Source organism: Furipterus horrens, unplaced genomic scaffold (assembly GCF_987537825.1).
Source record: "Furipterus horrens unplaced genomic scaffold, mFurHor1.1.pri manual_scaffold_2, whole genome shotgun sequence".
Lineage (NCBI taxonomy): Eukaryota > Metazoa > Chordata > Mammalia > Chiroptera > Furipteridae > Furipterus > Furipterus horrens.
The window spans coordinates 142461352-142474383 of NW_028327172.1; the positions used below are offsets into that span (position 1 = coordinate 142461352).

General features: G+C 38.6%; 1 pseudogene; it reads right to left on the reverse strand.

Moving 5' to 3' along the window:
• Positions 1–9535: 9535 nt before the first annotated feature.
• On the reverse strand, positions 9536–11813 carry LOC150019640 (transcription factor 7-like 1 pseudogene; annotated as a pseudogene).
• Positions 11814–13032: the final 1219 nt, after the last annotated feature.

The window sequence follows — 13032 nt, forward strand, 5'->3', positions numbered from 1 at the left end:
ATTTTATGGGTATTTGCTTTGGGATTAATTTCAAAGACTGACTTTGGAAGAAATATTATTGTTTTCAGTATTGAATCTTATATTTTAAAAAGTTTAAAAATTTTAAATTACAGTTGACAGTCAATATTTTATTAGAGTTAGGTTTACAGCATAATGATTAGACATTTAACTTACAGAGTGATCACCTTGATAAGTCTAGTACTCACCTAGCACCATAAATAGTTATTACAATATTATTGAATCTTATTGTTATAACTTTGTGTCACAAAAATGATGGGGTAAAAGGCTCCTAATTCACCATCTTACATTTTGACTATTTTAAAAGTGATTGATCTGACTGGCCATCATCAACAAATCAACAAACAACAAGTGCTGGTGAGGACGTGGAGAAAAGGGAACCCTGGTGCACTGTTGGTGGGAATGCAGACTGGTGCAGCCACGATGGAAAAAAATATGGAATTTCCTCAAAAAATTAAAAATGGTACTGCTTTTTGATGCAGCAATTCCATTGTTAGGATTAAATCTGAAGAATCCTGAAACCCCAATTCAAAAGAACCTATGCACCCCTATGTTCATAGCAGTGCTATTTACAGTAGCCAAGTGCTGGAAACAGCCCAAGTGCCCACCTGTAGATGAGTGGATCAAAAAACTGTGGTACATTTACACAATGGAATACTGTGCAGCAGAAAGAAAGAAGGAACTCCTGTCATTTGCAACAACATGGATGGAACTAGAGAGAATTATGCTTAGCGAAATAAGCCAAGCAACAAAAGACAAATACCATTTGATATCACCTAATACAGGAAACCAATGAACAACACAAACAAACAAACAAAAAAAATTGAACCAGAGGCATGTAAACAAGGAGCAGACTAACAGTGACCAGGGGTGAGGAGGGAGGGGGAGAAGAGGGTTAAGAAAGGGAGGGGTCTAGTCAAGGTACTAGTATAAATGATACATGGACATAGACAACAAGGTGGGGATTGACTGCGGGAGAAGGGGTGTGGGGGAGCATTGGGGAAAACGTGGGACAACTGTAATAGAAAAACAATAAAAAATGAATTTAAAAAATGAATTTAAAAAGGTGATTAAGAGGAGACTAGTAAGATTAAAACAGAACAATCATAGTTAAAGATGTAAGTCACTACTTATTGAACATGAACTATATGCTAGGATATCTTAGTCACCATTCTGAGGTTGATATCAATATTCACAATTTTATTGATAGGTAACCTGAAGTGCTAACTGGGATGGAAAGTAGGGAAGAGAACCAAGCAAGACTATGAATGATCTGCCTGTACGAGGGGGAACCCCTCTAAAAACAGAATTTATTTATAAAAAATTGTGTATTTATTATTATATGTTTAAGCTTCAGTCACCTTCAAAGTACTCTCCATTTGATGACTATTGAGATTTTTTTCCCACTGCTCAAAACAGTTTTTAAACTCATCAATTTTGATGCCTTTTAGTGCTTTCACCATTTTTTTTGTTTGTTTGTTTCATCTCTTCCATATTAGCAACACGTTTTCCTTTGAGGACTTTTTTCATCCAGGGAAACAAAAAGAAGTTGTTTGGGGTGAGATTATGTGAATAGAGAGGTTGAGGGAGGTTGAAGAATGGATGTCATCCTGTTTTGGTCACAAACTGCTGACACTTAGTGAGTTGTGGGCACGTGCACTCATAAATCACCCATCGTGAAATAGGCAAATGTGCACTGAAAGAATCTTCAAAAAAAATTCACTGAGGCTGAATGCAGCCTCTCATAACCACTCCTGCTGGTACACTGCTGCAGATGGGTTACTAGAACACTTACTAGTGGGGGAAGCCTGTACTACAAGGGGCCCACCCTCCAGAAGATAATTCTGTTTTGGGGAGTACCTCTCATAGACAAGGAATGGCAGTTTCCAGAGATGGTGGGGGTTGGGAGAGTGGTCTGAGAGGAAGGAGAAGGCTGGAGGAGCTTAGGCATAGAGAGATCATGCACACTGCAGAGAGCCAAAAAGACTCCTAGGAAGGGAGAAAGCTGGGGGTGAAATTTGAGAAGATACTCTCAAAAAGCATTTGGGTAAGGTGTTATCTGGCATATATTTGTATTTCATTGTCTCCTCAAGAGGTGTTAAGTAAAAACTTACATTACTTTTCATGACTCTGTGAATTCATCTTTGTTTGAGATTAGACACTAGGAAAAACTGTCACTGAATGACCCAATTAAAAAAAAATCTGGGTTATATTATTAAGGTCTATATTAAAAAACAACGTAGAGGTTCTGTGATTTTTAAGGATGGGAGCAAATTTTTAATTTGTCTCCTACAATGCTTAGCCTTTAATAGAGGTGCTTTAAAAAGCGTCAATATTTAAAATATCATTAAGAAGAACCAAAAGTTTATTTAGCACAGATTTAAGCCTCTTAATATAATTCCACTGAAACCCATAACTTAATCCAAAATTGAGTACTAAAAATAAAACTTTAAAATTCTACACATTAAAAAATAATTTTCTATTAATATTTTAGTATGCCTTTTAAGTGACTTTTTATGATAGAGTAATACACTCATTGCAGAAAACGTGGGTAATACAAAAAATATAAAGAAGAAAATTAAAATCACCCAGAATCTTGTCACTTAGTAAATATTTGGTAGCACTTTTTTATATATGTATATATCTGTGTTTTTATGTATGTGTATACATTCTTATAGAAAAATATATTTTTACCTGATGCATTTTTACATCTCCACATTTAAAATTTTACTTCAAAGACATAAATTTTAAGTGTTTTCATAGCTATAGTTTTTAAAGGTAATTTAGTTAATTTATTCTATAATTTTTATTTTGTTTAACTGATCTTTATTTTATAAATAATAATGAGATGGATATCCTTGAATATATGTAATATTTTTATTAGATCGGTTAATTTCACTCCAGTTATTCCATAACTGGAAGTTTGGCAATACTTTATTAAATGTTTCTAGTCTTGGCCCTTCTTCCATCCCACCCATCCTGCCCACCAACACAAACAAGCATGTTGTTTTACCTTGATTGATGCTACTTGCTTTTTTCCTCTGCTAAGAGGCTGTCATCTGGCTCCACAACTTTCTGTTTTATGAGCTGAAATCAAGCCTTAGTATAGTCTCTTGGGTGTAGATTCAGCATGTGATTACAAAGTAAACCTAGCCTTTTGCAAAGCACTTAGTAAATAATGTTGAATGGTTAAAAGTTTACTTTGATCTTTATGATGGAGATCTTATGTTATAAGCACAAAATCTAGTTTATTAACCTTTCTTTGGTTCTTATTATGGGGTGTGTGTATTCGTTGTTCTAGTAAACTTACCTTTTCCTTCTCTTTCATTAGCATACAGCAATTAAAAATTGTTTGTGTATTTATTTTACTTAGCTCTTGCTTAGAATTGAAAAAAAAGGATGAAAAAATTACAGAAACACACTAAAACTACCCTGAATTGCATAGAAGTTTAACTTGCTTTATCACAATTATGTTGTAATATTAACTATATCCATTGAGAGAAGGTTGGCTGCTAAATTATTTGTAGTTATTTACAAAGATAGTTCTTGAATTTCAAGGGTTTCAAAAACTAGTCCTATGCAAAATTTTGAGAAGGAATGCAGAACTAAAGAATTAAAAAATTATATTCTAATATCAAAATTAAGTTTACATTATGCTAACATAATAGAAAAATTAGGCACCAGGGTATTTCAGGCTGTAAAAGAATGGATAGTACACTTTGGAATGTTTTGAGATTTAGAATTAGCTGTATTATTTCCAATTAACAGTGGAAACATATTGATATAGCTTTCACTAATGCAAAGGTAAAATTATTTTTCCACTAATAGTAATAAATGGTAGCGTTTAACATATAAATGGTGTAAGCTCTTAAATTACCTTTCCTTTTGCTATATGAGTGCAGCTAAAGGAAATTTAATGCATTTTTACATGGTGTAATTTTATCTTGCTCATACAATGTGAGAAGAGTGATAATGATATTCTAATATTAATATAAGTACAAAATATACATATTGATGAATAATAGCCATGTTTGTCAGACCTCCTTGCCAAGTCATATTAAAATGACAAATAATTGCATTTGCTTCACAGAGAAATGGTGCAGAATCGGTAGTCAAAAGCACATTAGGGACCAACAGTATTCATTTGTTATCCATTGTCAGGAAAACATGGCTCCTAATGAAAGTGAATGAAAGAACACTGATTGAGGACAGTGACACTAAACTTTTTTCTCAATAAGAGTCATGACATGGGTATTAATAAGAGGATTGGAAATTGAAGACAAAGCTTTGGGTCTTAACATCTCTGTATAATCTTGATTTTCTTTTTGTTTGAGTTTTACAAATAAAGCCTGATAATTTTAAGGTCTGGGGGGATTGTAGCTATGAGGAAGGAAAGCACAGTGTAAAATGTAGTTTAGGCATCCAAAAACATTCCAGGGTCAGCAAGTCAGAACAGCTTCCCCAGGTAACTTGGGGCAATGTTATTTAAAATCTGAACAGCTCTTGAAGCAGAATCTGAATACTTCCTAAAAAAGAAAAACTCTGCCACTTTTTTCATTCAATCTGTTAAACATTCTTTTCCCTGTATTTGCTTCATCTTTGAAAATTATACTCTTTCTATTCAAACTATTGCCGGAAAAAAAAAATTTTTGACCAGGGAAATGAGTAGCCCGATAAAAGGAAACAGAAAAACATAATTCCAGTTCAGAAATTTCTCAGAAAAGTTTTAAGGAATTCTGATGGTTTTGTTATAAACCCAGCCATATGCAGTTTTATTTCTTTTATACCTGCTGCTTCTATTCCTGCAATATTTAAGACCAGCAGTTCCTGTCTGAGATGTTGTAAATATTCATGGGCACATCTATGAACATAGAGAGAAAGTACCTTGTAGTTTCTGGTATTTTGTTCAATATTTATGTATAACCTATCACAGTGCTATGTATTGGGAATATCATTGCCTGCAATCAAGCAAATGGATAATACAAATTCTCACTAATTGAATACATTACATACCAGGCAACTTGCTGAGTTGCACAAAGATGATCACACTTTATACTCACAACAGCCCTCTGAAGCAGATACTGTTATTATTGCTGTTTTACAGGTAGGGAGGGGCCCTGTGACACAGAGAGATTTAGTGTATTGCTTCAGGTTATATAGCTGGTAACTGCTCAATCTAGAGCCTTTTTTCCTATTATATCTCTATAAATAATATACAGTATAGTATGTGTGTGTGTACATACACTACATACAGACACATATTAAAAGCTCAGTTATCCTGAGTTAGTTACGCAAGAATCTCTGGCTTTCATAGAGGTAAGGACTGTGAAGTGAGCAAAAAAGACCTCTGAGTACCCAAAATAATTTTTTTTCAGTCATAAAGTAAGTGAGCCTTTAGGTGCTCACATACAAATGTGATCAAGACTGCCTCTGTGTAACCCAGAGCCTTTGTACTGAAGCTGATATACTTTCCTAATACAGGAAGTCCTTAGGCTCTCACTTAGAGAATCTTATCTCTGATATCCCAGACAACTTGCATATTGTAAGTGGCAAGTTTCAAGGACAGGATGATGAGAGCAGAATAAGCTAGAGATAGGTACAGTGATATTATGAAAATTTGGGAAATAAAGACCAAAGACTAAGAAATTAAGAAAAGATCATTAAAAACCAATTATCCATCCTGTCTGGTGTGGCTCAGTTGGTTGGAGCATCCTCCCATGCACCAAAGGGTTGCAGGTTTGGTTCCCACATACCTAGGTTGTGGGTTCAGTCCTCATCTGGGTGTGTATGAAATGCAACTGATTTATGTTTCTCTCTCATATTGATGTTTCTCTCTCTCTCTGTCCCCCCTCCTCTTTCTCTGTTTCTTTCTTTGTCTCTAAAATCAATAGACATATTTTAAAAAGCCAATTATCCTGTGTCTTTCATAGACCCTAATTATTTTGGAATATAGCTTATTATGACAAGAGAGACTCCTAATGATCACCCTGAAGTAACAAGCATATACAAAATAATATGGTTAGTATTTATGTAAGAGATAATGTACATTGGTAAAATTTTTAACAAAAGGTTGAAATTGTAAATTTTTGACATTTAAAGCTGTTTGAAAGGGTGAGCCATAATTTATTTAGGATTAACACATCCTTTTGTAACAAGTGCAATATGAATTAGATGCAATTATACTTTACATATTAAGAAACTTATAGTGAACATTTGTCCTGCTATTCTGTTTTTGCTGATGATCCTGATATTTTGGGAAGGAAAGGGGGGCATTGCATCCCCCCCGTCTCAGGTAGTCTGGTTGACCCTACCTCTAGTTCTAAGGTAAGCATGAGACACAGACCCAGGCCAATCGAGGCATCGCATTTTCCCACTGCATGGCGTTATGTTCATAGATGCATACAGTTGATCTAGTAGGCGCGAATGTTCCTGGGAATGCTGAAACAAGGCTCTGTCTCTTTCTCGTTGAATTTCAAGCTAGAAGAATGTATAGGTCCAGGAGTTGCTGCCCACAATGCTTTAACTGGAGGGAAGAGTTGATCTGAGAATAAGGTCAACAGGGAGGAGCAGGTGCTGAGAAAGAGGGAGAAACTAAGTTTGATAATATTTTATAACTGAGGAAGTTGAGTCACTTTTTTGGTTAAGCAATCTGGTAGCTTTCTTTTAAAAGTTGTAATTGATGGGATCCTAACTAATTCAATAGATTATATATATATATATATATCCTCTGGCCAGAGGATGACAGGGCGCCCAAAACTGCGGTTCAAAGACATCTGCAAAAAGGACATGACACAATGCTCCATCAATCTCAACACATGGGAAGTTCAAGCAGACGACCGCCTAGCCTGGAGGCTCGCGGTCAGGCAAGGTACGTCACGTGCAGAGGCTGCGCGCAACGAGGAGGCGGTCCAGAAAAGATCGAGGCGGAAGCAGCGTCAACAGCAGCAACAACAGCCATCTGCCTTCACCTGTAACAAGTGCGGCAGGGATTGTCACTCCCGAGTCGGACTGCACAGCCATTCTCGGCGGTGCAGATAGACTCTCGAGAAGCTACGCCATCGTCTCTCGAGACGGACGGCTGCCGATGATGATATATATATATATAGCAAAAAAATGAAAAAGAACTACAATTCATATTAGAGGTAGGGATGAGGGAAAAGTGTATACATGTATATTGAGGTAGCAATATCAAGTAGTACAATCCTTCTGGAAACATCCATTAGAATTTTTATATATATGTAAATGTATTTATATAATTTTATTTATATATATACATACATATCTGCATGCCATTCATCTCAATCCTGGGAATTTCTGTGTTAAAAATAAAAACATACATAGGACATATATTTGTAAGAACTGGAGTTGCTTATTGCAGCATTTTTCATAGTAGCAAAAAAGTAGAAACAAAATGAATGTCCATGAGAGAGATAATGGCTGCATAGTTACAGCACAGTCACAGCATGGATGGTAAGGGCTATTACACAGTTTTAAAAGAATGAATTAAAGCCATATCCGATGACTTTGAAGAATTTCCACAAGGTATTCAGGATGAATATCAAAATGTAGAGAAGCAGTGCACCACGACTTTATTTTTAAAAGCCAAGCTAATCTTCAGAGTGTGACTATGGATAACTATATAGGATTATAGGAGTACAGAACACATATGAATAGTATTTGATTTTTAACATGGACTATTTGGAGGAGGGTATTTGATGTCAATGAAGAGGAAACATAAGGAAGGAGGAACCAAGCAGAAAAGAAAAACAAAAATTTATACTTGAAATAAGCATGTGTATTCTCATGCCTGTGTATTTCTGTAAAATTATGTATATGGAGTATATGCATGTATATTAGGTAGTCTAAATTATATGTATATATGTATAAATAAATCAAATAAAAATAGATATTTTAGGTAGATTCCAATTTCACTGTTATATGTCCAAAGAAAAAGAATAAAATGTACAAGTTGACTGAGTTTGAAGTCATGTTTCCATTTTGTTAGGGATAATCTGTCAGTCCAATTGTACCCATAGTGGAGGGTAGTCCAGGGTCTATACTTCCAGCCTACTATGTTTAGCTTCTCCAGATAACTGAACTTTCACAGAAAAAGGGTAGTTCTGGATATGTTTACCCCATGATAACACCAAGGAAGAGCATCAGTGTAGGGCAGAAGACACACAAGACAATCGTTCTCACAGCTCTAACTCCCAGGACACTAATTATTAGTTTGATTTCCAGGTGTGCTGGTGTTTCCTTTCCCAGCTACAGTTTCAATATCCATCCAGAGTCATGTCATGTCATATTCTACTCTACTCATATGTTATTATAGTCTACTTATATTTTATGATGCTATGTTATGTTATTTATGTTATATTTTACAATGTTTTATTATTTTTAGGTGATGCATGTCTTTTATTAATACTTTAATTTCCAACTGCCAAATTTATGTTTTGTTTTCATTTAGGTTATAGCTCTGGGGTATAATATATATATATATATATATATATATATTTGGCCTTACAAGTGCAATTTTATTTTCTTTTGTGAAAATAAACAGTTTATTGGAAGTTCAAATTGCTCCAAAATCCCCGTTAAAAACAAAAAGAAATGCATGCGGGAGCATGTGAGGTGATGGAAAAAGGAGGATGGTCTTTAGAACTTTGGCAGACTGTGCTAACACTGACCCAGGTGACAGGAGCCAGTCCTTGGAGTAGGTCCTGTCTGTCACTCTGGGACTGTGAGAGGTACATCTTGGCACTGGGGTGGAACACAGACTTTGTTGCTAAAGGAGTAGCAGGCAATTTGAGTCCCTTCAAATGTAGGGAAGATCCTTTCAGAGAACCTTTTCTCCCACCAAAGGCTGTTGGCCCATATATTATGGACCACTGAGGGTAAGGGGGTGATGGTGGAGATAAACTATGCAAAGTATCTTTTTACATGGTGATAGCCTAACACTGGGCAGAGGATGAGGATGGTGAAGGCATGGAGTTGAGCAAAGGAGAAAACTTGGGTGAGATAAAAGGAAATGTCCAGGAATGGGGTCTAGATGAGGAAGCAACAGGCTAGAAATTGCAGCAATGGCCACCATGCAGACTGGGTGTGGGAGCTGGGGCATGCAGGGACCACAGGAGGAGGGGGAGGGCAGATGGAGGGGGGAGGGCAGATGGAGGGCGGAGGGCAGAAAGCATCAGAGGTAGAAAGAAGGGCATTTTTTGCCTAGGTACATCAACCACTGCACAGCTGGGAAAATGACACACTACTTTTCAGTTCTCTTTTCTTTTAAAGATTTTGTTGTTGTTGGTTTTGTTTTAGTTTTTTTGTTTTGTTTTGTTTTAAAAACCTGCAGGTCAGCTACTGGTTACATCTACAAAATGTAAAGTGCTGTTCTTTCCAGTCACTTCACAAAACAGTTCAGAGTGGTCAAATTTTGACCAATAAAGTTTCCCTTTTTTCCTTTTTCTGAATCATTTCTACTCAGTGGGTCACTTGACAGCCTGCATAGGTCACCGGCAGCTTAGTGAGTAGATTTGGTGACCAAAGAAAGAGGCTGGGCCTGGAGTACTGGCAGGGCCTGAAGGGCATGGGACTTGGCTAGGAAGGAAGGGGAGGAAGTCAGCAGAGCTGTGAGCATGGACCCTAGGGGGGAAAGGCAGGAGAGGAGGAGCAAGGGGTGGGGGTGCTGGTTGCCCATCTGGCCAGAGGACATGGCTGTAGCCTTAGCTGACAGGTGGCTGAGTGGAGAACCAGCTGGGCAGGGTGTCTGGCTTGGGGGTGAGGGAGAGGAGCGGGTCTTGCTCTAAGTGGGTTGCAAGGGGCAGCCAGTGAGGCCAAGGCTGCTGAGGAGGGGGTAGTGGGGGAGCGCAGCATGCTACCCTGGCAGGGCTATCACAGGGCTTCTTAGGGTGCAGGCACTGAACACATGGCTTCTTGCTTTTGGAAGCCAGAGAACCCTTTCTCCTGGATTTGATGCAGGGACTGTGTCTGTGACAGCTGCTCTTCTCTCTTCCTCTTCTTTTTCTTACTGTAGTTGTTCCAGGCTGACAAGGTCAAATAGAGCTGGGAGTGAAGTTTCCGCTCCTTCTGAGCTCTTTCTGAGTACTTGGCCTGTGTTTCTCAGGACAGGTTGGGCCACTTTCATCCTAGAATTTGGTTAATGGCTGCACTTTTCTTCAGGGTACACTCAGCTACTACCTTGGTTGTCATCTCCTTCATATATAAAGTGAAGGCATTAAGAGGCTTCTTCACAGGGGGTGTCTTTTCTTCCTCTCTTCTCTATGTGTTTGTTGATTCTGGGTGGATGGCTAGGATCAGGCTGGGGGATGCTGCTTGCCATAGGGAGCCAGTGGCAGAGTGGGGAATCCCTGAAGTAGGCAGACCAGGATGAGCCGGAGCCACCATATGAGGGGAGAACCCACTCGCGACCAGGCTGGACATGGAGGAATCCATGGTAAGGGCAGTGTAGGGGTGCTGGAAGCCACCAGGGGACTGGAGTACCTGGGCTGTCCTGGCTGTGGGATGAGCCAGCCCAGGGGATGGGGGATTTGTCCCACAGCTCCAGGAGACAGTGGGTAATATGGAGACAGTTCAGATGGGTGAGGGGGTGGGGTCATTCCTGTCTTTGGGTCAATTTCTGGGGAAAGGTGTGTGGGAAATCAGCCCTATGTTGTAAGAATTTTTAAAACATGAAATACCTGTTTAGTCAGAGGCATTGACCTCTTTTTCATCACACAGTCAAATTAAAAAAATGATAGCTGCCAATTCAACACTAGCCATCTGGTGTAAACGAATCAAAAGTATACCTATTTTTGCTCACATCTGCAAAAGTATATTTTTGGGTGTACCTCAGAATTTTAGTCATTAGTTTATGTGTGCCATGCGATGGAAAAGGTTGAAAATCAATACTGTAGGTGGTGGGGGGTCGTCAACTGGTACATGTGATGCGGGTGCTGAACAACAGTAACTTTATTAGACAAGAGTGACGGGGGTGATGACCTGATGCCCTTGACTGTAGCGCTGTAGGGGACATCAAGGACGGGCCATTTCATAAGAAGGTACGTTCACGCTCCTCCAAGAGAAAGGGGCTGTTGGTAGTTACAGGCTGCTCAGGTCCGGTATCATCAGGAACAGGTACCCAGGGCACATGGTATCCTTAAAGAAGGCGCTGTCCTGGGGCCTTCTCACTTAGGCGCAGTAGTCCTGCTGCTTTTGAAAGGGAGCCCAGAGGCTGCAGAGCCCCTCTTCCTCTGAGTCCAAGCTGCTGCACTGGTTCTCCAAGTCGTTGACCAGGCGCAACTTGACCCATTCTGGGTCCAGTTGCCCCAAGGCACTGTCTGCTGGCTCCTCCTCCTCTACTCCTTAGTCCTTGAAGGGGATCAGCTCATTTCCACCAAGAGCCCCCTGGATGCCCTGGATCCGCCCTGTTGCCGAACTGGGGCGTGCCGGGAGACCGCGGGCGGGCCCGCTCGCTCCAACCACAGTGTGTTGCTGGCTAGGTCTGCCAGATGCTCCAACTCCTTGAGCCTGCAGCAGCGACAAAGCTTAACGGGTGTGGTCTGGTGGGAAGCAGGACCAGTGCAGCGGGTGGAACAGCAGAGGGAGGGACTGCTCGCCTTGGGCCCCTCCCACAGCGCTGCCCCGAAGGCCAAGCACCTCGCTGCCACCGCCTGCGCTGGGGCGCCCAGTGCCTGATCCCCCAGGAAGGGGCGAGTGGCCTGGAGTATAATTTCTTAGGACCTTTTTTCCTTAAAAACAGCTTTGCTGAAATAAATTTCACATACCATAGAAGTAACCATTTTAAAGCTTACAAGTCAGTGTTTTTGAACATTCAGAGTTGTATAACTATCACCATCTAATTTTAGAATATTTACATCACCCCTCCCTTGCCCTACACTCCAAAGTCATTAGCAATCACTTTCATTTTCACCGCTTTTGCCACTTTGGCCACCACTAATCTACTTTATATCTATGAATTTGCCTTTTCTACATATTTTATATAAATGAAATAAAAATAGGCTTTTGTGACTGGCTTCTATCAGTTACATAATGTATTCAAAGTTAATCCATGTTATAACATGGATTAGGGCTTCATTTGTATTTGTTGAGAAATAATATTTCATGTATGGTTATACCACATATGTTTATCCATTCATCAGTTATAAACATTTAGGTTGCTCTACATTTTGGCTATTAGAAATGGTGCTATATACATTCATGTACAAATTTTTGTGTGGATGCATTTTTTTTCATTTTTGTTGGGTATATATATATACCTGGTAATGTAAAGCTATCTCAAATGGTAACTCAATGTTTAATATTTTAGGAAACTGCCAAACTATTTTTTTCCAAGTGACTGCACTATTTTATAATCCCACCAGCAATGTATAAGGGTTCAGATTTCTCCACATCTTGGTCAACACTTAATATCTATCTTTTTTATTGTAGCCATCCTAGTGGACGTGTACTGATATCTTACTGTGGTTTTGATTTGCATACCCTAATTATAATGATGTTTAACATCTTTCCATGTGCTTATTTTCCATTTGTATGTCTTTTTTGGAGAAAGACTATTTAAATCCTTTGTCCGTTTTTAGATTGGTTATTTGTCTTTATATTATTGCATTTTAACATTTCCTTACATTTGTGGTTATAAATCCCTTCTCAGATACATGATTTTCAAATATGTTCGTCCATTTTGTGGAATGTCTTTTCAGTTAATTAATCATGTATTTTGAAGCACAAATGTATTAAATTTTGATGTATTCCAACTTATCTTTCTTTTTTTGCTTCTGTTATCATATCTCAGAAATTATTGCCTAACCCAAGATGTGAAGGTTTACATAAAAAGCTTATTAATTTTTGAATTAATTTTTCTTTACAATGTGAAGCAGAATTCAGCCTCATTCTTTTGCTTGTGAATATTGAGTTGTCCCAACACCATCTGTTGAAAAAATGATTCTTTCCCCATTGCTTTATCTTTACACCTTTTTGAAAATCTGTTGTACATAATTGTAA